A 23,156-nucleotide genomic window follows, 5' to 3' on the forward strand; every position below is an offset into this window, starting at 1 on the left:
TGTAAGGACTTTTATACCATATTTATCCTCTAAAACTGTCCAATTTATATGAAAAATGCCAAAAACAGATCCCATATGGGTACCATTATCTTCTCGGATTTTTAGAAGTAATCTGTCTTATCCAGCATGTGCACATTAGGCTAATTTGCTTTAATTAGTTTTTTCTCATTTTGTTAATAGGCATGTTGATGTTAGGTTTTTACTTCGGAGGTACAGATGCTAACTTCACTCGTTATGTTCCTATTAAGAGGTCACTCTACTTTGTGATAAGCAGGACCTACCCACTTAAATAGCATCGTTCTTTGAAATATTAAATGATACAGCTTACCGAACATAAAAACTACATTGCTGTAATGGTTATCGTGAGCAACTAGGATTCTAGCTAATTAATTAGTAGTTAAACACGAGAGAACGGTTTCATTCTTTCTGCTGTAGCAAGGCATTTCGGTGTGGACCTTATAAATTAGGTAAACTAATGAACTGATTTCACAAACGGTCGTTTGCGACTCCTCAAAGAATTCACAAGAATCACCACAAGTCCATTCCACTGGTTTGCATTCGATCCAGGAGGCATATAAAATAAGAAACTCCTTCACATCCCAAAGCCAATCATGAACCTTGCCACAAACCTTAAAAATATTTTTCTAAAGCAGATATATTGAAATAATTTATTATTATTAGACATCTCATTTGTAAAATTTTCTAGTGATGAACTCCCAAAAAGAAAAATAATTACATACATACATACACACACACACACACACACACATGTATATATGCAAAAAAGAAAACAAATAATTAAAAACTGGCCCATCAGTTCTCTGGGGGCAGACAGACATTCTTATGCAAGTAATTTAGAAGATTGAGCAGAGTCTCCTGATGACACTTAGAAGCCTTGGAGAAAATATTAAGAATAGATTTGCTTTTCTAAAATATATATATATATATATATATATATATATATCCACGTCATAAAACACATCCCTGATGTTCTACAATTGTTTCTAGTCTCGGTTTGTTTTCAGTGTTTCACTGTGTTCATATTCTCGTTGTGAGACAGAATATGTAGAACTGTGCAATGTTACAGTTTTAACAGTAGTGACATCATAGAGTCGCATGTAGGTGTCAAAGCATCATGTGTTTAGAGTGGGTGATTACAATATGCAAAAATAAATCAAGTGAATTTGAATTGGTATCCTCTGGGAAATTTTGCAAGAGTTCAAACCGTAGGCTGGAACGAAGGAGTTAAGAAATGGAAAACTGGATCATTTGGAAATCTTTAAATTGGAAGGAGATGTAATAAAAGTGTTAGTAAAGCACATAATTATTTTACACAAATCATGTTAAACATACATGATTTTTTTCTCCTCTCACATCTGTCTGTCCACTACGGAAGACATACTGCTTAGGCACTAACTCAACTCAATGGTGTTTCCTTAAACACCAGCTCTATGTTGGTTTTTTGCTTTGTTTTCTGATAAACTTAATTTGTACTCTCCTAAAAGGGGCCTAAATTGTTTTCTTCAGGCAGCCAATATTTGCATTGATGGTATCTATAAATTGACCACTTTTGTGTAACTAACTGAAATAATTAAGAAATCAACAAAATTGAAAGAAACAAAAAAACCTCAATTGCATAATTCATTTTCTTCAATGATTAGCCTCGGAGACTGAAGCAGTTTCCACTAGCAAGGATGTTTCACTCACCAAAAAAGGGAAGTAACTAACGGAAAGTGAAATAAATTAGTATGTAACGGTCCTTCACAGCGTATTACGTAAGCCTTTCAGATACAATTTGAATGTAACAAGTTCCTCTCTATTCCTTTTGTCTCTGCTGTATTATAAAGCATGGTGATTCCTATTCATTGGGATTGAATTACTCTTGTTTATATTTAGTTTCTTGTTTCTAAGGGGAGAAAAACAGAATGAATTATACATCTGCCTCTGTCCAATTTGTACAGTGAACATACACTCTAAGTCAATTGTTCAGTAACAATGGGACGCGTTCAGGGGGAAAAAAAGAAGACTGTGAGAAAATGTATATGGGAACACAGCTTGGTAACAGAATGAAAGCACAAATATTTTGCATGACAAATAATTCCGCAATTGCAACCAGGTTGTATTTAGAAAAGGCATTTGTATAGAAGTGGGTTGTGTAGGTGTACAATCTCCCGAGGAAGTTACCTTAAATGATTGTCCGAAGCTTAATTAACCATGAATTTAAATAAGTTCTGAAGCATTCGCTTGTGGGTTTTGTGTGGAAATAGGCACATGTGTGCGTGGGTTTGGGGAGCTTTTTTCTGAACAAATCTCTCGCTATTCATTCATCTTTCTACTCAGTATTTTAGACACATTTGAAATCTTATAAAACAGATATCATGCTGTCCCTCCATAAATGACAAAATCGTAATGTATTAAAAGATTCAGAATTAGAGCCCTGTTTCCATCTCAGATGTCGCCCATATACAGACTACGGAAGATTAACAGGCAACAGCTGCTATCACTTTTAATGGCCCCCTATGTGCCTTTCCACAGTGCCTTAGCCCCCTGTCTTGGGGTTTTTCTATCACTATATGAAAATACTACGACCAAAATCAACTTGTGGAGAAATAGGTTTATTTCAACTTTCAACTCTCAGGTCACACTTCATCTCGAGAGAAGCAGGAGCTCAAGGCAGGAGCAAGGAGGCAGGAGCTGAGCAGGGGTCATGGAGGAATGCCACTTACTAGCTTGCTCCCCGTGGTTTATCAATTAATTAACTTTTTATGTATTTACTTATGTATACCCTGACTGAACTTTCCCTCCCTCTTTCCTTCCCAGTTGTTCCCTCACACATACTCTCTCCCATTCACTCCTCCTTCCTTTCTCTTCAGAAAAAGGGAGCAGCCTCCCAGTCGTGGTAAAACTGGGCGCATCTTCTTCTATTGTGACTAGCAGCGGTAGCCCAGTAGGGAAAAAGGTCCCAGAGGTAGGCAACAGAGTCAGAGACAGCCCCTGCTCCAGCTGTTAGGAGTCCCACATGAAGACCAAGATACACAACTATTACATCTGTGCAGAGAGCCTAGGGTACTCCCATGCATGCTTCCTGTTTAGTGGTTCGGTCTCTGTGGACCCTTATCGGCCCAGATTAGTTGATTCTGTAGGTTTTCTTATGGCTTCCTTGACCCCTCCATCTGCCCACATCTTATACATCTAGGGATCACCTACTCAGAGATAGTGTCACCCACAGTGGGCAGGACTTCCCACATCAATGATTAATCAAGAAAATGCCCAACAGACTTGCTTACAACCCACTCTGGTAAAAGCACATTCTCAACTTAGGTTCTCTCTTCACAAAGGACTCTAGCTTGTGACAAGTTGAAAACAAAGTCCCTCCCTTCCTACAATGAGTTCCTGACTTTAAAATGGACCTCCACTGTCTGGAGCAAACCAAGTTACCCAGAGCAGCTGATCAGAGCTGGTTAAAAGGAACCCATTGTGAAGGTAGAAGATGATAATGACTTACAATCTGTGATATCCCAGGCTCCATTACCAAAGCCAGGGAAATGACAGTAAAATCTCATTATTTTTCTCTTCAAGCTTACCATCTCTCTTGGGAAGAAAGACAATTTTAAAAACAAGTGAGCAGAAAAATGAGCAAAACTATCTAAAAAATTAAGAGGTTGGTGTAACCAACTGGTGGAGACAAGGACAACAGCGGGAGAATGAATCAGCTTTATCTAGGGAAGTTGGGGAGAATAACGTGGAGCAGATAACCTTTCACAGATAGAAAAATGGACAGACTTTCAGGGAATGGAGCAGGTGTATAAGATGTGGGCAGATGGAGGGGTCAAGGAAGCCATAAGAAAACCTACAGAACCAACTGAAAGGCTTTAACTTAGCAGTTTGAAGAAACAAACAAACAAAAAAGGAATAACTGAAAGGGAGGTAGGAAGAACCAAGCAGAGGGAGCAGCGCTGGTTCACTCTACAGATCTCTTCTGGAGCATTTTGAGGGAGTATCTCCTAGAAACAAGTGGTAACTGGAGAGGGTTGTAGACTGATGATCTTTAGAGAGTTTCAGCTTATCATAGAGACAAGCAATGTTCAAGAACTTACCTATAGTAAAAGGGTAGAGGGCAGCAGTGATCACTTATGGCTGACCAGGAAGGAGAAAGGACTTCTGGACCAGGAGCTAGGCTTTCAAACATCTACTTCCGCTTCCCTTTCTTCTGTCAGTGAGATCTATCTCCTAAAGTTTCCAAAATAGTGCCACTGGCTGGGGAATATTCAAAGCATGTGTCCGAGGGGGACATTTCAGGCTCAGTCCATAACAGTTAGCCAAGGGACATTATTAGGGAAGTGGTTTTGACATTCTTTCCCATCATCCTGTCTGCCGATGGAGAATACACCACAGAAGCACAGTTCCGGTGGGATGGAAATGGGAACCTGAGAGACAAGAGTGAGTTGCTTCAAAGCTGTCCTAAAAGAACTTAAGAGAGGTGCTCAGGCAGGAATGTTTCAAAGCAAAAAAACCCATGAATAAATAACAGAAAAGCAATTAGACTTCCTATATTGACTGTCAGGTCAAAGATGGCCACAAGGCTTGTGGTTCGTGACCTTGGCTTTAGGATGGTGGCATTACATGGGAAGAATGCTCTCTCTGAGAAAAGATTGCTTTGGACTGGTCTCTTTTCAGAATTGATCTTGATGAAAAACAATCAAAATTCATGGTGAATGGTTTCAATAAAAAGAAATATCATCTAATGATATTTACTCATTGCATTAGTAAATTAATAGAGTTGTACATAGTTTTTTTTTTTTTTTCGGGACAAACTCCAAGATAAATTTTAATTACTTTGTATATCATTTCTATCTTAATATTCAGGCTCTTTTCACTTATTTACTTCCAACATGATGAGTTGTCTGATTCCCCTAGATGATTTCTGCATAACTAAGTTTTATTGCTATGTAGAAAAGCAAGAATAATCAATGTTCCCACCCCCTCACACTCCCTTCCTTCTCCTCCCAATCTTTCCTCTGCTTCCTTCCCTTTCTCTTCCACTTCTGCTTCATTGAGACAGTCTTGTGCATCCTTTCCTTTCTCTATTTCCAAAGTGCTGAACTTAAGAGGTGAGGACCACCATACCCAATTAGCTATTTTAACTTAATGAATTACTTTTGCAATTTGATCGGTGGTAATACGAGGCTAATTATCATGAAGGAGGCCTTTCAATAAAGAAGAAAGGCATGGGTTACCTCAGTGGGAGAGGGAATGTCCACACACAATCATGTCTGATGTTCCTAAATCGCTGTCTAGAGTAAGGTTTATATTTCATATGATGAGAACACTCTTGGCCTCATATTCCCTCAAGAGAGAGACATAGATGCCTTAAGCTCTCTGATAATGATCTGTGCCATTCCTCAAAAATCTCTATCAAAACACCAGGCACAAAGGAAATACTACCGATGCATGCTTGCCGAAAAGCACAATGATAAAGGTAAATTGGTGACTGACACATGGTCTCATGGAGATAATCCACAGCCTCAGGATACAGCCTGAGGATGCATTGCTGGAAAGTTTATAACAACCCCTAGTATAATGCTTTATGGTATACAGTGTATGCTAGGGGCTCAGTTTTACACAGTTTACTATTTAAACAATAAACATAGTAGCATCCACTCCATGAGAAGTTGTTTGTAAGAGTAGTCTTTAAGGGCTAAATTACTTTCAAGTACACACACACGCACACACACACACACACACACAAAATATTTTGCTGCTTCATGAACAGGGTTATAACCTTGATTGAATAGATCAATTTACTATAATTTACTTAGATGGAAATTTATTCAGATTGTAAAGACTCGCTACTGTTCCTCACAATGTTTCTTTGGACTAGAAGTCTGTGTGATACATGGTGATGGTTGTGTTCTTATAAACAGCTGAGGAGAGTCATTGTCATCCCCAGTTTAGTGGCTCTTTTAAAAGTCATGTATATAATGGAAAACGTTGTATTTCCTCAGGACTGTCTACTGACTCACATGTTAACCCACATGTTTTGAGAGTGATAACACTCACCAAAAAAGATTTACATGAACATCATCTATCAGCATTAAGTACATGAAGAACAAGTGGGGAGCTCACGGTGTTAAGATATTACCGTTCAATAGGTCCCATCCTTGAGCTCTTCTGATTCTGAGATAGCCTATGAAGGAAGAATTATTCTCCATAGACCTTACCCATGTAGCATGACCAAACAGCCTCTAAATAGCCCTACTCAATCACTTTTGTTTAATTTACAACATGCAATTAACTACCTCACTTCCTAAGAAGTATTTTCTCAATTGTCACTTTTCCCAAAGACAACTTAAGCCAGATCCATTAATGAAAATCCCACCCAGGATGTTGAGATCCATTCTCATTCATGACTTCAGCAAAATAGATCAGAACTCACCAAAAACCCAGTCGTCATTAATCCTCTCCTGGTAGAAGCACCCATTCGTTCCAGCAACCCCATTTGCTTTGGGTGCTGTGGAATAGTCTTGGATCACCTACAGGTATCTTGAAATAGCCCAGGAAATGACTTGGGATAACAGGTTTTAAAAGACTAGAAATAGTCCTATGAGTTTGGGTAAAATAACTGAACTCTGAACTTGAGTTTTACCCAATGTAGCATGGTCCTAATAACATAGCATCTGCTTTGAGGAGAATTTGAAACAGAACAGGAAAAGCAGCAGGATCCCCTGGCTTATAGTTAAGTGCTGGTTGCTATTCCAGTTTCCTTCCTGAGCCTTTCCATCTAGTCCTAGATTGTAAGGACCTATACCACTTGCCAGCCATTCCTAGGACCAGCCATCTTCTCTATCATCCTGCTACAGGATTTTGTTAGCCACTCCCTCTAACTAAAACAGTAATTGTGAAGTTGGAATTGAATGTGAGAGGAAAAACCAAGCCTTACAGACCAGATTGGTGATCCAGGAAAGGAAGGTTGAGCTAGCAGGACCAATGTACTTATGGAAGGGGAAGCACAGTGGAAGTGTGAAAGTTCTGAAATTGCTAACCTGGTGTATTTGCAACTGGCCTTTCTTGGATGTAAAAGGAGCATCTGCTTTGCCATTGATTCTAGGTGACTTGGTAAGGATAATGAGAAACGTAGCATACATTTAAAAAGTAAGAAGTAATGAGAATATAATTGTCTTAGGGGTTCCCACGGATGTGAAAAGATACCACAACCAAGGCAACTTTTATAAGGACAACATTTAATTTTGGGGCTGGCTTAGAGGTTCAGGGGCTCAGTCCCTTATCATGGTAGCAGAAAGGCAGCACCCAGGCAAGCATGGTTCTGGAGAAGGAGGTTAAGAGTTCTACATCTTCATCCAAAGAAAGCCAGGAGCAGACTGGCTCCCTTGTGGTTAGGAGGTGGGTCTCATTGCGCACCCCTACAGTAACATACTTCCTACCACAAGGCCACACCTACTCCAAGAAGGCCACACCTCCTAATAGTGCCCCTCCCAGGGCCAAGTGTATTCAAACCACCGCAAGAGTGAAGCATTAGTGTCATAGCACTCCTATAATAATATGGCTTAATATTACTGGCACCCAAGGGCGAATATGCAGCAGGAGCGCCCAAATGTTATACAAAGCATCAAAAGCACGAAGAAAACCTTCCAGAATTTTTCAGCATTAAAAATAGGTTACATCTCTTTTAAAAATACAATCCATCTGTGAGTGTGTATCACACTAAAATCTAGTTAGTAGATTTGTTATTACCGAAATACTAACAGAGTAATGCTTTGTTCAAGCAAAATATCACCTTTCGTCTCAGAGTAAGTCCTCCAATTTCGGTACAAATTCATTGTGGAAAGAATGACAGTTCATTAACTCCTAGAAAATTTATGCTTATTAAGTATTTAATGAGTTTAACCTTTATGCTAAATATAAAATAATAAGAAACCCGGTACCTTCCAAACTTTTCATCTATGGTTGAAATCATCATCTCCAGATTTCAGATATTTTAATTTAGTGAAATTTAGTGAATGTTTTAGCTTTGGCTTATCTACTTCCCATCACCTGGTTTTATTGTCTTTCTTTCACCGCAGTCACTCACAGGAGATTATTTCCTTTCCAAAGACTATTTTTATACAAGCTGGGCTGCTGTTCAGTGAAATATAATCCAACTCAACCCCTACCACAGCCAGTAAAATCGTCAGCTGGTGTTGTGGGGAGCAATCACTGAAATGATGAAATGGCAGGGGTGCTGAGGATAAGCAATGGAAAATTCTGCAAAGGCTAAAATTATACCACAGGGACCCCCTCGATCACCACAACCCTGCTCTGGCTGAGATTCAGTTCTCTCTGAGAATGAAGAGCCTGTCCTTTGGAAGAAAACCATTCTCCAGTGGCAAAATCGCCTTCCAAGGGAGCTCTGGCCTTTAAGTGACTGCCTGATATTTACAAGGTAGTGTGACCACTTGCCCCTTTCACATTACCAAGCACCTTGTCTTGATGCAATGCAAGGTGATCTGCTGTAAGAGATATTTGATCAAATATTAAATGGATATATTAACATACTATTATATGTTAATGTCTAATGTCTAGGCGGTAGTGCAAGGATACTCTCTCTCTCACATACACACACACACATACAGACATACACACACACAGAGAGAGAGAGAGAGAGAGAGAGAGAGAGAGAGAGAGAGAGGTTTCTCTGTCCTGGAACTTGCTCTATAGACCAGGCTGGCCTTGAACTCCTTGAGATCCACCTGCCTCTGCCTCCCGAGTACTGGGATTAAAGGTGTGTGCCACAACTGCCAGGAACAAGGCTACTCTTAAAATATCTAATCCAAGACAAATAATAAGCAGATGAATGATTTTGAAATGAGAAAAGACAAGTTGTAAAAGTTTATGGTGTACATTACGTCCTCTGTGAACATGAGAGTCGATAGCTGACTTGGAAAGCATAGGAGGAAACTGTTTGCTGAGCTGGGGTGGGGGTGGGGATGAAAGCACAGAGGAAAATCAGCAATGTTCAAATTCTTTAGAGTTACCTGTTAAGTCCAAAGCACACAGACTTGAGAAGATCAGAAGGAGGGTGTTGATTATTTAATACGGCAACCCAAACTCATCATTTCGAACAGGAAATTTTTGAAAAAGCTCAAAGTTGGGCATGTTTTGAAGAATTAAATCAAAGTGAGCCAAGGGCTGACTGAAGCAGAAGAAGGCTGGGTTTTTTTTTTTCTTTCCTCTTTTTAAAAAAATAATAATTCATTTAATATAGATCAAACTAGGAAATGTTATTTATCCCAAAGACTCAGAAGTAACAACACCAACCACCCACCAAGGCCGTTTATGTTCCAACCTCTCTCTAAAATGTCTCGCTTTCATCCTGTTACAGAACCTGCTTGTGGTCACTAGGTTCAGCCTTAGGTAGTTCCTATAAAAGGTTTTCCCTTGCTTAATGGATCTCGGTGTTTTAAAATATGAAAAGAAAAATAATGTGCAAAGTTGGCTGGTGATGGAGGAAACCAAACAACATAGTTAGCAAGTATGGGTGGTCGTATGAAACCATCATTTGTCTTGGCAGAAACAGGACTAGCCTGTTCCTTAGCTTCTATGTATACAGAGTTGCTGGATATGAATGGGGTTTCTTTAGGCATTGGTTTCTCACTGTGGATTGTTCACTTCAGCTGTCAGCCTTGTGGGGTTATAACAAGCGCATTACGATCCGATTGTAACAGTGAAGAGAATCTTGGGGAATGTCTCTGAGGGAACCTCCGGAGAGGCTCAACTGATCAGGGAAGACCTACTGTGAATATAGACATCATCACGCGATGTGCTGGGGGCCAGGCTGTGACAACTGAAAACCATCGGTGTTCAGACCTTTCTGCTTCCCGATGTGTCCAGATATTGAGCAAGAAGCTCATGAGCCTGCTGCCATAGCAACTGCTCTGGGATAGGCTGCACACATACTCAAAATGGTGTGAGGAAACAAGCCTTTCCTCCCAGAAGTTGTCAGATATTTCGGTATAGAAACAAGCAAACCAAGGCCACTGAGGTGCCATCTACTAAACAGAAGGGTGGTGAGACACCCCACGTTCTTGTTCAATAACTACCAGGCATGACAGAGAACCATCCGCCACTGTGGAAGCTGGTGTGACTCTTTCGCAGTGTAATACTTCTTAGTAAATTATGGCTTCAGTTAACCAGGTTAGTGCCTGTTAATCATAAAAGGAAAGAAGCGATTGTGGTGATGAGTACTGATGAACAAGATTCACTTGTGTGACTTGAGACCACACTGGGTTCCTTAAAAGAATGTGGACAAATATGGCTGTGCAGACAGGAAATTCAGAGAAATGCGCAACATCGAATGGCCTGCCCCAGAAGCAATGCACATGTGGCTGCTGTGTCACGTGTACATCAGGAGGTGGTGGGGAGGAGAGAGGCTATGTCTGAGCTCAGTATTCCAGCCTGGGAATGTCTGAATGATTAGCAGCCTAACACCCCCTGAAAAGAAGTATGCCAGAGATGACCACCAACTGGCACCACGGGACCTGAAGAGAGAACTAGCCTGAGATGACCACTAGTGGGGCACCTCGCAGGTTGGGGGGGTCAGACCATGCTCCAGTTGACCCCTGCCTGGCTTCATAATGCAGTTCTGGGACATAGAACTCCTGAGATGACCCCAGACACTCAGACACCCAGTCACCACTAAGAGGAGCAAGTAAGTGGTGGAGAAATGAGAGAAGAAACAGAAGGAGGCAGGCACAATGAAGACAGACAGAACTGGAGACGAGAGGGTGATGTATGTAGCCAGTGATGCCATCTGGACCATGGTGGGGGCCTAGCCTGGGCTACCACTGGGTAACACATCTGAATACATGGCCCTGCAGCAGCAGCAATATGTAACCACCAAAGGCCAGGCAGATGTCCCTGGTCTGAGCTGCCTAGTGGGGACATGTTGATGGCTGAGGGCTATGCAGATTTGCCCCCACCCCTCACCTGGGCATCATGGGAGAGCTGGCCCTGGGGATAGGAGAGCAGAAGAGCTGTCCCCACACTTTGCTGGGGCAGTACTCAGGAGAACAGGCCACACACTGCAGGAGTTGCGGGTAAGCCGCCCTGAAGATACAAGTGTGGGAGTCTCCCATGCAGTGGAGTGGATACAAGAGAGATAACCTCCCCTGCTAATCCCTCACTACCTGCAACAGGTGGGAGACCTAACCTTGGGGTCATGAGAACAGAGAGCTGTCCCTATCCATCACCAGCTGCAGCACTAAGGAGAGCAGGCCCTACACCGTGCCTGGGCAGGACAGTACAGCTGACCCTGTGGGCAGGGCTATGGGCAGGCCAGTCCTGAGGGCAAAGTATGGAAGAGCTGGCTCAGCAACTTGTCTGCCATGTGGTAACATGGGTGAGGGAGAGATCACCACCACCACCGCCACACCCCGCCCCACCACTTGACATTAATGGTAGGCAGGAAAGCTGGCCATCCTAAGTGACCATCGTGGGAGAGCTAGCCTGGCTCCTCCTCTGGGCAGCACAGTAGAGCTGGCCCTGGATGGTGGTGTTGAGTTGCCAATGAGGTGATCCCCAAAGGCGTGAGTGGGAGAGGCATCCCTGCCTATGATCTGCTATAGACAAGAGAGAGACGGCCTCCGCCCCTTTCTCATCCTTTGCCAGCTGTGGCAGCTGGCCCCAGGGTCATGAAGATGGAAGAAATGTCCATGTCCCTCCCCAGCTACAACACTCAGGAGAGCAGGCCCTTATCTCAGCTCAGACACCTCTCAGATCCAGGTCCAGGGCTTTGTGTTAGCCCACCCCAGCATCTACCCCACGGATGAACTACTACAGTACATGAAATGGGCCGGTTTTACAGGTGCAGAACTAAGGATCTCCGTGACACCGGGCAACCACAGGTAAGTGAGAGGAGTCCCCGTGAGGTTCCAGTATCTACTGCAAGGAACATTTGCAAGCAAAGAAGTGTGGACAGAGGGTACACTCTAGGACACACTGTGGCATTCTACAGCTTCCTCAGTGAGATTTTTTTTCTCTGTTGGGGGAGAGGTTGCAAGGGGGGAGGGTGGGTATGTGGGGGTGGGGAAATGAGTGAGATGGACTGCATGATGTGAAATTCACAAAGAAGCAATTAAAAGTTTTTTTTTAAAGAAACATCAGAAGTGAAAACAGCCTTCCTTAAGACTTAAGTCTATTTAATTCAATCTGCAAAGTATAAAGTTTTTTTGAAATGAAGAAAGAGACATTAGACCAAACTGATCAGCCCGATGACTGTACCTTTAGATTCCATCGATGATTCAACACAAAAATCTGGAGGAAATTGATCAAGCTATAAAACCACAAGCAAAGCTTCTGGGAAAAGGCTTTGCACAGTATGGCGGAGTTCCCAAGTTCCCATTGAAGTGTCTGTTTGCCCCTGTTGGTTTTTCAACCCATTGAGGGGAAATGTTAGTTATGTTTCTCTATAGATTAGGGAGGATATAAAAGTCCCAACCCATTTCAGATTACCGGAAACAGAACACTTACAGATAGAGGAGACCTTTTCCTGAGGCAGGAGCATGCGTGTTTCACTGCGTTCCTTGCGCTCACACAGGAAGTTAGTCTCAGCTCCTGATGCTCAAGGGTTTAGGTGGTGGAGATTCAGAGAGAAGGTGCTTCTCCACCTACTACTCACTGACCTCCAACTGCCACTCCCAGTCCTTATGACTTTTTTTTTGTCCTTTCTCTCACTTTCTCATCGAATTAGGTCTTTAGATTCTTCATTAATCCTCTTCAGGGGTTAGAGGAACCAGAAGGTTCATCTCAGTTATAGACCCAATGTCCTTGGTTGGTCTCTGTGCTGTCAGTACTGCTTTTCTGCGGTCCTGTCTTATTCCCCTGTGACCACGTTCTCACCTGTCCTTCCAATTAATGCCAATTGAGGATTCCAAGTTTAAGTGGGATTTTGCTCCTGAGCCATCATGTCAAGGATGAGCTTATCAAAAGTAACAAACTAGCATCTAGGCTTCCAAATACCATTGTTAGTGCTCCTGTCTAATAGAGCTGGCTATTAAACATTAGGTTGGGGATCTGGAGTGTTCGTGTGAGTGGGCAAGGTCACCTGCCCTTCCAGAGGTCTCTCCCATTTTGCTGAAGATTTTCACCCACATAACCTGCACTCGATCATGTGTTTTACCTCTCAGCTGTGACAGACAATCTCAAGCTGCCCTTGACTCTTCCCTTGGCCAGCCCGTGTCATTCAGGAGAACATTAGATTGAGGCTGACGCTAACATTGACCCACTTGAACGTTTATAGAGTCACTCAAGCACCTTCTATCTTACACTTGTTCAGATGAGATATGCTGGTTACTTGTTTAATTGGTTAACCACTAGTGACTTGAATAATGGGTGTTTCTGGACATACAAAGACCATACGCACAGCATGCCAGTAAGTTAAGTACCAACTCTACCTGGGAGCCAGCGGGGATTCCTGATGGCCACATTACTTTCTCATAGTTCAGCATCTTCCTAATCACAACTATATTTCATCTTTGTCTTATCAGAGCCCTTGAAGAGAATAATATATAAATTAGTATAAGCTTACAAACATTCTTGTACAGTTTGAAATATTGTTGTCTTAGCATATAGCCAATAATTCTGTCCAATGTCCTGAAGTTAGATAATATTATATTAAGGTTTAGAGAAAATGGACCTAATATAATCCATGCATCACCAGCTTAGAACGAATTAAATATAGATACACGTTTTCATTTGATCAAATAGCTCATAACTATGTGTCTTAAAGAACATAAGTTTTAGACAGCATTATGGTTCTCCAGTGATTTTATTTTTTCCCTAAACAGGGTTTTAAAGTAGATCCATTATTATTAAATGAAAAATTAGCACAATGCAACTGTTTTCTTGTTATTCAGTCATTATGCAATTGTGATTGACAAGGTCATACACTTCTCACCAATGTAATGGCAAGCGCTATTCTTTTTTGTATGGGGGAGGATATGTCTTCAGCCTGCATTCTTTTATTCCTGTGTAGTTCTTTCCTCCTCATGGTTCCGTTTTTCATTTTAGGGGTCTTTGAAATATCTGAAAACCATTTTCCAAAGCTAAGTTTGCTGTTCTAATAAATATCTTAGATATTTCACATGTCCCTATTTAACTCACTTAATAATGTAAAAGAATAACTATCTGATGTCTTGAGTGTTAATCTGTTTTCTTATTCTTGTCTGAATATCATTGGAAAAGAATATTCATTTTTGTAAAAGAAGAAATATGAAAACTTCTGGTTCAGTAATCATGTCATAGCTGGTTCAAATCAAAAAAGTTTATGTCTTAAAAAAGGGTTTTTTATGAAAGTAAAATGAAATATTACTTTATTCCCTTGAACATATTTTTATCAAATTACATTTTATTCTGAAAAAGAAAAACTTATACTTAAGAATTCCTCCAAATATGAATACATGTACATATAATCATATATTTATAAATAAACACTAATATTAAAATTAAAAGTTGAAATGAGCCTTGGAAAAATTATCAAATATAAGTGACTAACAGTAGGTACTTTTGTATATAAGTACACATATTCTAATAAAGAGAGAGTTAAGTAACCTCTGACTTAAAAATAAACCATTCAGCTCATAGAGTTTTTAAAATGCTGCACTTTAAAATAAGATAATGCAACTATGCAACAAAAAATAATATTGGTATACATTAATACCTAAGCTCAGGTTTGATATCCAACAGCATATTAAAATGTTTCCCTTATTTTCTAATGCTTTTAGTTGAGTAAATAATATCAAGTTTCATAGGCACAGTATTATATATGCTTTATTAAAAGCATACTTTTTCAGGGCAAAATACAAGACGTTAAAATAGGAACAAAAGATTTCAGTTGGTTAGTAAGTCCCTGCATGTCTTAAAAAGAAGTGGAGTCTTTGAACCTGAAGATATTAAAATCCAATTAACATGTATTGAGTCCATGTGAGTGCTCATAGGGTTTAACATGCCTGCCGTGGCTTCTTCAAGACCACTGCCTTCAAGACACTAACTTCCCAGTGGCATCCTCTCCAACCAGTTCACGGAATTATTCTTCTGCATTCAAATGACATGGCATTTTTTAATGTCTTCATGCTCCCAGGAAAAACTGTTCTGCCAGTGGCTATATTTGCTATCTAAACTACCTGTGAAATACATGCTTATACCCTGCATGCCTCCTTGGAAGTCCAGTTGCACACTTGAACATGACCAGATGTATGTCGCTAAAGACAAAACTGAGCATAGGATCTTTCCTCTCCAAAGTCTGATGCTTCTCCACTCTTCCCTTCTTTGCTGACAGACACTGTACATTTGCGGGTGAGGACGTTGATGAGGAAGCCATTCTCAGAACCTCACTTCTCATAGCAGAGTCACTTGATTTTGCTTCCTATTGATTTCTTCCATTCAGCCACCTCCTGCATCTTGCCTTGGTCATCTTCCAAATTCTTCCACATCCTGCCCAGTTTATCACCTGGCTTTCCTTAACCAGCTCGTTAACTATGCTGGAGCAAATCATAGTCTGATTGTCCTGCAAGCACACGTCCGTGCTCTTTTAGGAAAAGTCAAAAATTCAGCGTGATATGCAGCACCTGCACTATCCATTCCCCATCCATCTCACCAACTTCATTTTGAACTCCATTTCCATGGGCTTTGGCATGTCCATGATGACTGTATTGTGCTTTTCAAAGCTGGACAGGCATGGGTATGCATGGTGGAGGGCATCCATTGTGCTCCCGTGAGGGTCAGAAGAAGACTTTGTGAAGTGAGTTCTTTCTTTCCACCTCTCTATGGAGTCCAGGGATCTCATCCAGGTCTGCACAGTAAACATCTCTCCTGGTTGAACCATCCACTCCTCAGCCCTCAGAATCAGGCAATTTCACAGAAGTTTAGATCCCGTCCCCTCTAATACACTTCCCGTCAGCATGCTGATTGCCAATGTCAGTTCTTCAAATGTCCTTTTTGATGAATCATGGACAATCCAAGAGGCCAACAGGGATGTTGAGTGCATCCAAAGCCTTCCAGTCTCTGTGGCTCTCTGTCATTTTGTTGTGGTCTGAAGATGAAGCTCACAGGAGGCTGAAGAGTACATAGTATCTGCACTCTTTAAAATAGTGTCGTCTAAAGATCCCATTCATGCTTCCAATGCTGACAATACCTTTTTTTTTTTTACCCATGAGCTTATAAACCTAAATTAAGTGCCTTCCTCCCAGCTAGCTCTGGTGGGGTATCCTCTGTGGTAAGTCCACGCTGCTGTGTTCAGTGGGTACTGCATTGGCCCTAAGGAGCTTCAGTTCTGGGACCCCCTCACCTCGGGGGGGGGTGGGTTTGTTGGATGTTTGTCCTCTCTCTCCTCTGACCACTGCACTCTCTTCCTTTGCTCCCGCCGTATTCCAAGCCCCTTTCCCTCGCCTGGTGTTAATATCAACCACTAGAGGATTCCAAGGGCTCAAGCCAGAATGCAGAGAAGCATCCACAAGAGGAAAAGCTGTGAGCAGCAGAGAAAAAAATTGTAGGCTCAAAATGTAGAACCAGGAGGGACACAATGATCTGACCGGTGTAGGCCATTTTTTTTTCCTGCAGAGGTGTTTTTATTTTATGAAGAGCTTCACCATTCTCCATGGGTCCTATGTTCTATACATCTAACACTCTAAGATTGATGGGGGAAAAAATCACCTTATATACTAATGAGCTGGTGTGTTTTCTGTTAACCTTCTACACTGTCAAATATAACATGGATAGCAGATATACAGCCTTCATTACTGGATCTGCAGTAACATCGCTAATTAAACATTAAACTACTTCCAAGAAAACTCTAGCTCATATTTGACAATCTGTATGTACCATAGATTTATAAGTAGGCGCCACTAGTCCGTCAAAGCCGGCTCAAAAACAAAAATTGAAATCTATTTTCCACTTTGGAAATAGGAATGAGCCCGTCTCCTCAGAGTGTATTATTAAACTGTGAATTTGGTGGAAGAAGGAGAAAGGAAGACCCAGAGGCAGTGGCAGGGCCCCTCTCCCAGTTCTCTCACAGCGGCACATTGGACTCAATTAGATTTATTAAATTAGCTAATTGTCATGTTGGAAGGCACAGGCAAGCTGATCCTGAGATGAGAAACAAAACAAATAGGTTGCAGCGGAATGGATGGGGCACTGGGGAAGCGTTTAGCCTCACTAAACTCTAGGAAGCCCGTCCTAATGAGGTGCACCAGGGGCAGAAGTGTCTGCAGAAGGCTCCAAGCTCGAAGAGCATGCTGTGGGACCAAAGGCCTGGCGAGCAGGGATCAACCGCTCCAACTGACAAGCAAGGAGACTAAGGAAATGTTTAATTAATGGTAGACTTTGTCAAACCAAGTCTGCCAATCCTGGCTGTACTTGCTATGAACGCAATGGCCAGAATTAGGAGAAATCTTCTACGTAAACGGACTGAATATGATTTAGGGCATTTAAATTAATGAACGCGAAACCCCTAACTGTCCATTTGCCTACACATCTACCTTGTAAAATGTACCCTGATTTTGAAAAGGAGAGTGAAAGGAGGAAGTCACACACTCTACTTTTCCCTTCCACTTAGAAAGATGGGTCATGGAAACCTTTATCATGTGTCTGATGCCAGAAACCAACTCTGGTTGCGCATGTGCCCGGGCCTCCTCGGGGACCGCCTCCAGCTGCCCTCCACCCTCCTCCAAAGGCTGTTCGGTTGTCAAGGATGACTGAGGGCTCAACTATGCTTAATGGCAGCCAGGTGGTCTTATAGTTCCTCAAACCCCCTTTGTCTTGTTAGAACGTTAATATCAAGGCGGGGGGGATAAAAGTCACACTTAAAAATAGCATCACGAACATCTTTGTTTTTCTCCATTTTAGACTTCCTACTGGATTTCATAAAATGGCAGCCATCACCAAGCACACTCATTTCCTTTGCAGGTGTGCAAAACCTTGGAAGTTTTAGTGGTTTGGCATTCTTTAATTCATAATTTTTTAACTTTTAAAGATGACCTTATCCATCATAGTTTGTCTCTAGTATCTTAGATAAAACCATGAATAATTGCAGCAGGACACCTATGAACCTAATCCTGCATGTCATGTGGCTTGTATTGAGAAATGCTTAAATAAATCAGTCACCCTTGATGACTTAGGGAAGCTGACGTCATTTTCAGTCAGGTAGCAGACCTGTGTGGTGGAGGACCTTCTCTTATGATCAGTTTAATATGGCCCATGTGCAGCTTTTTCCTGTTGGAGAGGCAACCATGCTGAGTTGGTGTAGATGATTGGAATATTATGTAGAAACATGCTGGGATGTACACACACACACACACACACACACACACGTTTTTACTGGAATTTCTCAGTTTTTAGTACTACAATGAGGTACTAGTGATTGCTTGGCTCACAGGTAATGTTGTCCTCTATTTACTAATTAATAATTAGTAATTATAGTATATTATTAGTAATTAGTAAGTATAAATTAGTAATGATATTTAATTCTGAATGACCTCATAGGGACACAGCACTGCTTTTGAACCTTTGTTGGCACAGCAGGCTTTGGGGGTCAGAACATGTTTGTAAAGGTGGTGTAAGAAGCCACTTATGATCCCCACTGATGCCCTCCACTGAGAACCTTGAGTCAAGGTCATCTGCCTTCTGCTAACTGGCTTCCATGGGAATTTTAAGGAGGGAAAAATTCAGGATTGAGTTGTTATCTAGAGAATGTGGTAAGACCCACCACCAACACTCTCGCCTGAGGAGAGCTCCGTTTGCTTAGCAGCGCATTCAGTATACCTGAGTGAGGCCAAAGTGCCCACTTTATTAATACCAGAAGCACAAACTACCAGGAATTCCTTTGCCAATAATATGCCAATCGCATGTACGTTGAATATTTTGTTTTGTTTCCTGGGGATTTTTGTTCCTTTTGTTTCTGTCTTGTTTGTTTTGTTTATTTTTTAATCTCTTTAATATGGTTGTATTCTTAAAATTGATATTCTCAAGGCCAACTCAAAGGTTTTTTTTAAGAATTACTTCTTTTATTTTTTGAAGTTATAATATAATTACATTCTTTCTCGCTTCTTATTCCTGCCTCCAAGTCCTCCCATATACCCCCTCTCTCTATTTCAAATTCCTGGTTTCTTTTTTATTAATTGTTGTTACACATATACATATGCAAATACACACATGTATATACATGTATATTACTAAATGTAACCTGCTCGGTCTGTATTAATCGTTATATATATATATATATATATATATATTTTCATGGCTAGTGATTTGGTACTGGATAAGTATTTGGTATACTTTTTTTCTGAGGAAGACTTTTTCTCCTGCTCTTAGCATTCCGTAGTTCCCTATCATCAGAAGCTACATCCATAAAAATCTCACCCCCTTGACTGTCTAAACATGAGCTGAACATGGACAACATCAACACACGTGCTGATGGGGACGGGTGGAAACCCAAACACCTGAACCCTCCCTAAAGACCTATAGCCAAGTAAGGAACATTTTTCCTTTATGGTGGTACCAGGAATTTAACTCCAGGGCATGTTAGACAAACACTCTACCACCAAGTTGTAGCCCTGGGTCACTCTTTTCTTTTTACCTTCATATTCAATATTTTTATTTTAGATTGTTTCCCCAACATTAATCTATTTTAGATAATGATAATAAAGAGTGACCACGTTTGATGTCAGTGTCAGCAAAACTCACAACACTAACCATTTAAGGTCTCTAAAACAGCATTAATGCTTCAGTCAAGTCCAGGTTTTTCTGGAATTCATTTGCTAAAAGTCATAAAACACCTCCATACACAGTTCTCTAATAATTAGCACATATTCCAAACACACACCAGGCCATGCTCACGAGGGCCCTGTGCTGGTTCTAGATTTGGAATGCAGAGTAAGTTCCGACTCAGCTATCTTTGCTCTTCCTTAAGGCCACAGTCCTTTCTGCTTTCCCTCTGCCATGTCATTGCTCCCAGGTCCCCTCACCCATACTGATGCTACCCTACGGCCTCCTGCTGTTACCCAGTCCAAGAGGAGCAAGAAGCTCCCAACTCAGCAAGGGGAGACTGAGAACTTGCTTCACATGCTCTGCTCTATCTAATAAAAGTCAGCTTGCTGGTGCCATGAAAATGGACTTTTCCTTGGCCCAGAAGAATGGCATTTTATTTTACATGTATATACTATTAAGTTTGCTTAGGAAAGAGAATAGGATTTCCATGAATCATTTCTTCACAAAAAACTTTTGGTTTATTGGTTTGACTGTGCTAACCTTACAAAATTCAGATATAAGACACATTCACAACACACACATACACACATACATATATATATATACAGTGATACATATGTAAACACATATACACACATATATGCATACACATATATCCATACATATATAAACATGTATATACACACATACAGTCATACATATATAAACACATATATACACATACATATATACATACACACATATTCATACATATGTAAACACACATATGCATACACACATATGTGCATATACATATATATAAACATACATGTATGTACACACAGTATATATACATGCATATAATACATATACACATATACATATAAATAAACATGTATATACACACATATGCATACACATATATCCATACATATATAAGCATATATATACATACACATAGGTATATACACACACACAACATATATATGTATATATATACACACACATATCCATACATGTATAAGCACATATATACATACACACATTCATACATATATATATACACACATACACACACACATATATATGTACACACATATTCATACATTTATAAACATACATAGACAGACACACAGGTATATACAAACATACACACACACATATACACTCACAGCCTTACCTAGTAGCCTAAGACATAACAGGATGGAACAAAACAATGTCAGCTTTCAAAGGAATTTTTCTCCTAGTTCTTACCTTGTATTAGTACCCATGTGAAAGGAGTTTCTAAATCCTATAATTTGTCATAATGTTGATTTGCATGACAAATGTACATGAGCACCCAAACTGGGACTTCTGAGGCCATCAGCATTCTTGAAGACACTGACAATTCTCTTTGCCACTTCACAAATTGAATCACACTTTAGGATTTGCTTGGGATGTCTTCAGAGGGAAAGCAAACAGAGCAGAGGTCTTAGAGCCACTGAGCAAGGTAAGGAGCTTACGCCATTATATCAAACGATAATAATGCAAACCATAGAAATCTATGGTGAGGCTAGGAAATCCATGTCTATTTCCCTGGAGCAGAACTTGCCACGGCGCTCATTTGAAGCCAGGGAAGATCTAATGCCGAGTAAGCATTTACTTGTATAACCAGATAAAGGGCTGTTTATATCTAGTCTACTAAGAGAGGCTTCTTGGGATTTTTCAATCTTAATTAATTTATGTGCTATGCTATTGAGTTGGTAAGTTACTCTCCTTCAGTAGATTTCTGCAAAGAGAATTCTTTGCCCTCCATCCTCTGCAGCCATCTCCTCTGATTAGCCAGCGCCACTAACTCGGAAATATGTAGTATTTTGTTTTGTTAATTACTAGTTTAACTCGGGAAAGCGAGCTGAATCAGGGAGGGGGGGATTGGCTGAGCTGCAATCATTTGGCCTGTCTGAAGTGATTTGAATGGATGGGGATTACTTGCTCCAAGGAGTCTTTGTCCAACAATACACCTAAGTACTACTGAGAGCAGGACTCTAGTCTGAAACTCTGGTTTCTTTGACAAGCGATCTTAGTTCCGGGCTTCCCTCTCACCTTTACATAATGAAGACAGTAATATTTATCCAGCATAGATGAAATATTCTATTGTGTCATTAGCAAGTCTTCACATTGATGAAGTAGTTGCTGCTTTAAAGACTTTATGTGTTCCGTAAAGAACATTGCCTCAACGTCTTCCTCTGAACAGATGCATCAACGAAGACTTGGAGAAACCACACATCCCATTCTGAGATGCGATTATAGCTAATATTTTGCTGGTAGCTTCCTCAGGCTAGATGTTATGGAATATCTCATTTAATACTGTAGCAGCTCTAGAAACATTATGTTCTCTTCACATTGGAAAAAGAATAGAAGCATTCAAAGATGAAGACACTTTCCCAAATAACCCAGTGACAGAGTGTAGGGGCCAGAACAGGATACATAAACTACTACCTTCAAGGATTGTGAAAAACGGGCCGTGCTGAAGCTGTGTGTGAGGGTGGAATGGAACTGTCTTACGCAGGTTGAGTTTTGATGTAGGATAGAGCTATCTGGCTAATGATAATAGTCCCTTTCTGAGACTACTCTCACCTAGTCCTTGGATTACTGGTTTGTAGTGGCATCAGCCTGGTACCCTGCTTCTGGTAATAACCCACCCACCCTTGGGAGGTCTAGCCTCCTACTCTCTAAATCCCTGGGAAACGAGATGAAGAGGCCTCCTCTGAGTCCAATAACCATGTGTGGTGTTTTCTGGTGGCCTAGTTCTTTGCAAACCGTGCCATGGGCAAGCCTCCTGCCGTCCAGTGCTCACTGAAGCATCCACGCCGGGATATAGATGAGATGCTGTAGCCATCTCTCCTCACCTCTGTCCAGCATCTTTAGTTCTATAAATGCAACATCCATCCCACGACTGCAGACACAGAGGCCAAGTCCCACAATGTTTTCCATGGCAACATCTTACTTGCATATACAGGTCCTATTAGGGAAAGACGAGATCAGAACAAGCCTTGAAAAATCAGACATCATGCCTCTAGTCTGACTCATTTCCCTTGGAAATATGATGGTAGAAAAAAAATATTTATCTGAGTTTCTTTGGTTGGTTGCATAAGACATAGATGCCTAAAGAGGGCCAGCAAATTAACAGTGCTAATTACTACATGGAGCTGAGTATCTCTGACCAGCTCCGTTCAAAACGTCCTTAGCTCCCTCTTTCCATGAAATGTGTCTGGTGGAGCCTTGTTAACAACTCAAACATACTTGGCTTAAAAATCATCTAGAAATTTTTCTGCTATAAAAGCAAGAGTGGAGCTTCCCTTGCTGATCACTCTGCCCCTGGTACATGTGAATGATCAAGATACCTAGCTCTCATTGAACTGGAAGCTGCAGTGTAAGCTGCT

The 23,156-nt window shown here is 41.0% G+C and overlaps 1 protein-coding gene and 1 non-coding gene across 13 annotated transcripts in view; both read left to right on the forward strand.

Moving 5' to 3' along the window:
* The window catches only part of Tenm3 (teneurin transmembrane protein 3), a 2,726,621-nt gene that overhangs the window by 1,975,490 nt on the left and 727,975 nt on the right, over window positions 1–23,156 (forward strand). The window lies entirely within an intron of this gene.
* On the forward strand, window positions 10,356–10,486 carry LOC120097606 (small nucleolar RNA SNORA17). The gene has a single exon (XR_005495175.1). It is a non-coding gene; the product is annotated as a small nucleolar RNA SNORA17 (small nucleolar RNA).

This window comes from Rattus norvegicus, chromosome 16, assembly GCF_036323735.1.
Source record: "Rattus norvegicus strain BN/NHsdMcwi chromosome 16, GRCr8, whole genome shotgun sequence".
Taxonomy (NCBI): Eukaryota; Metazoa; Chordata; class Mammalia; order Rodentia; family Muridae; genus Rattus; species Rattus norvegicus.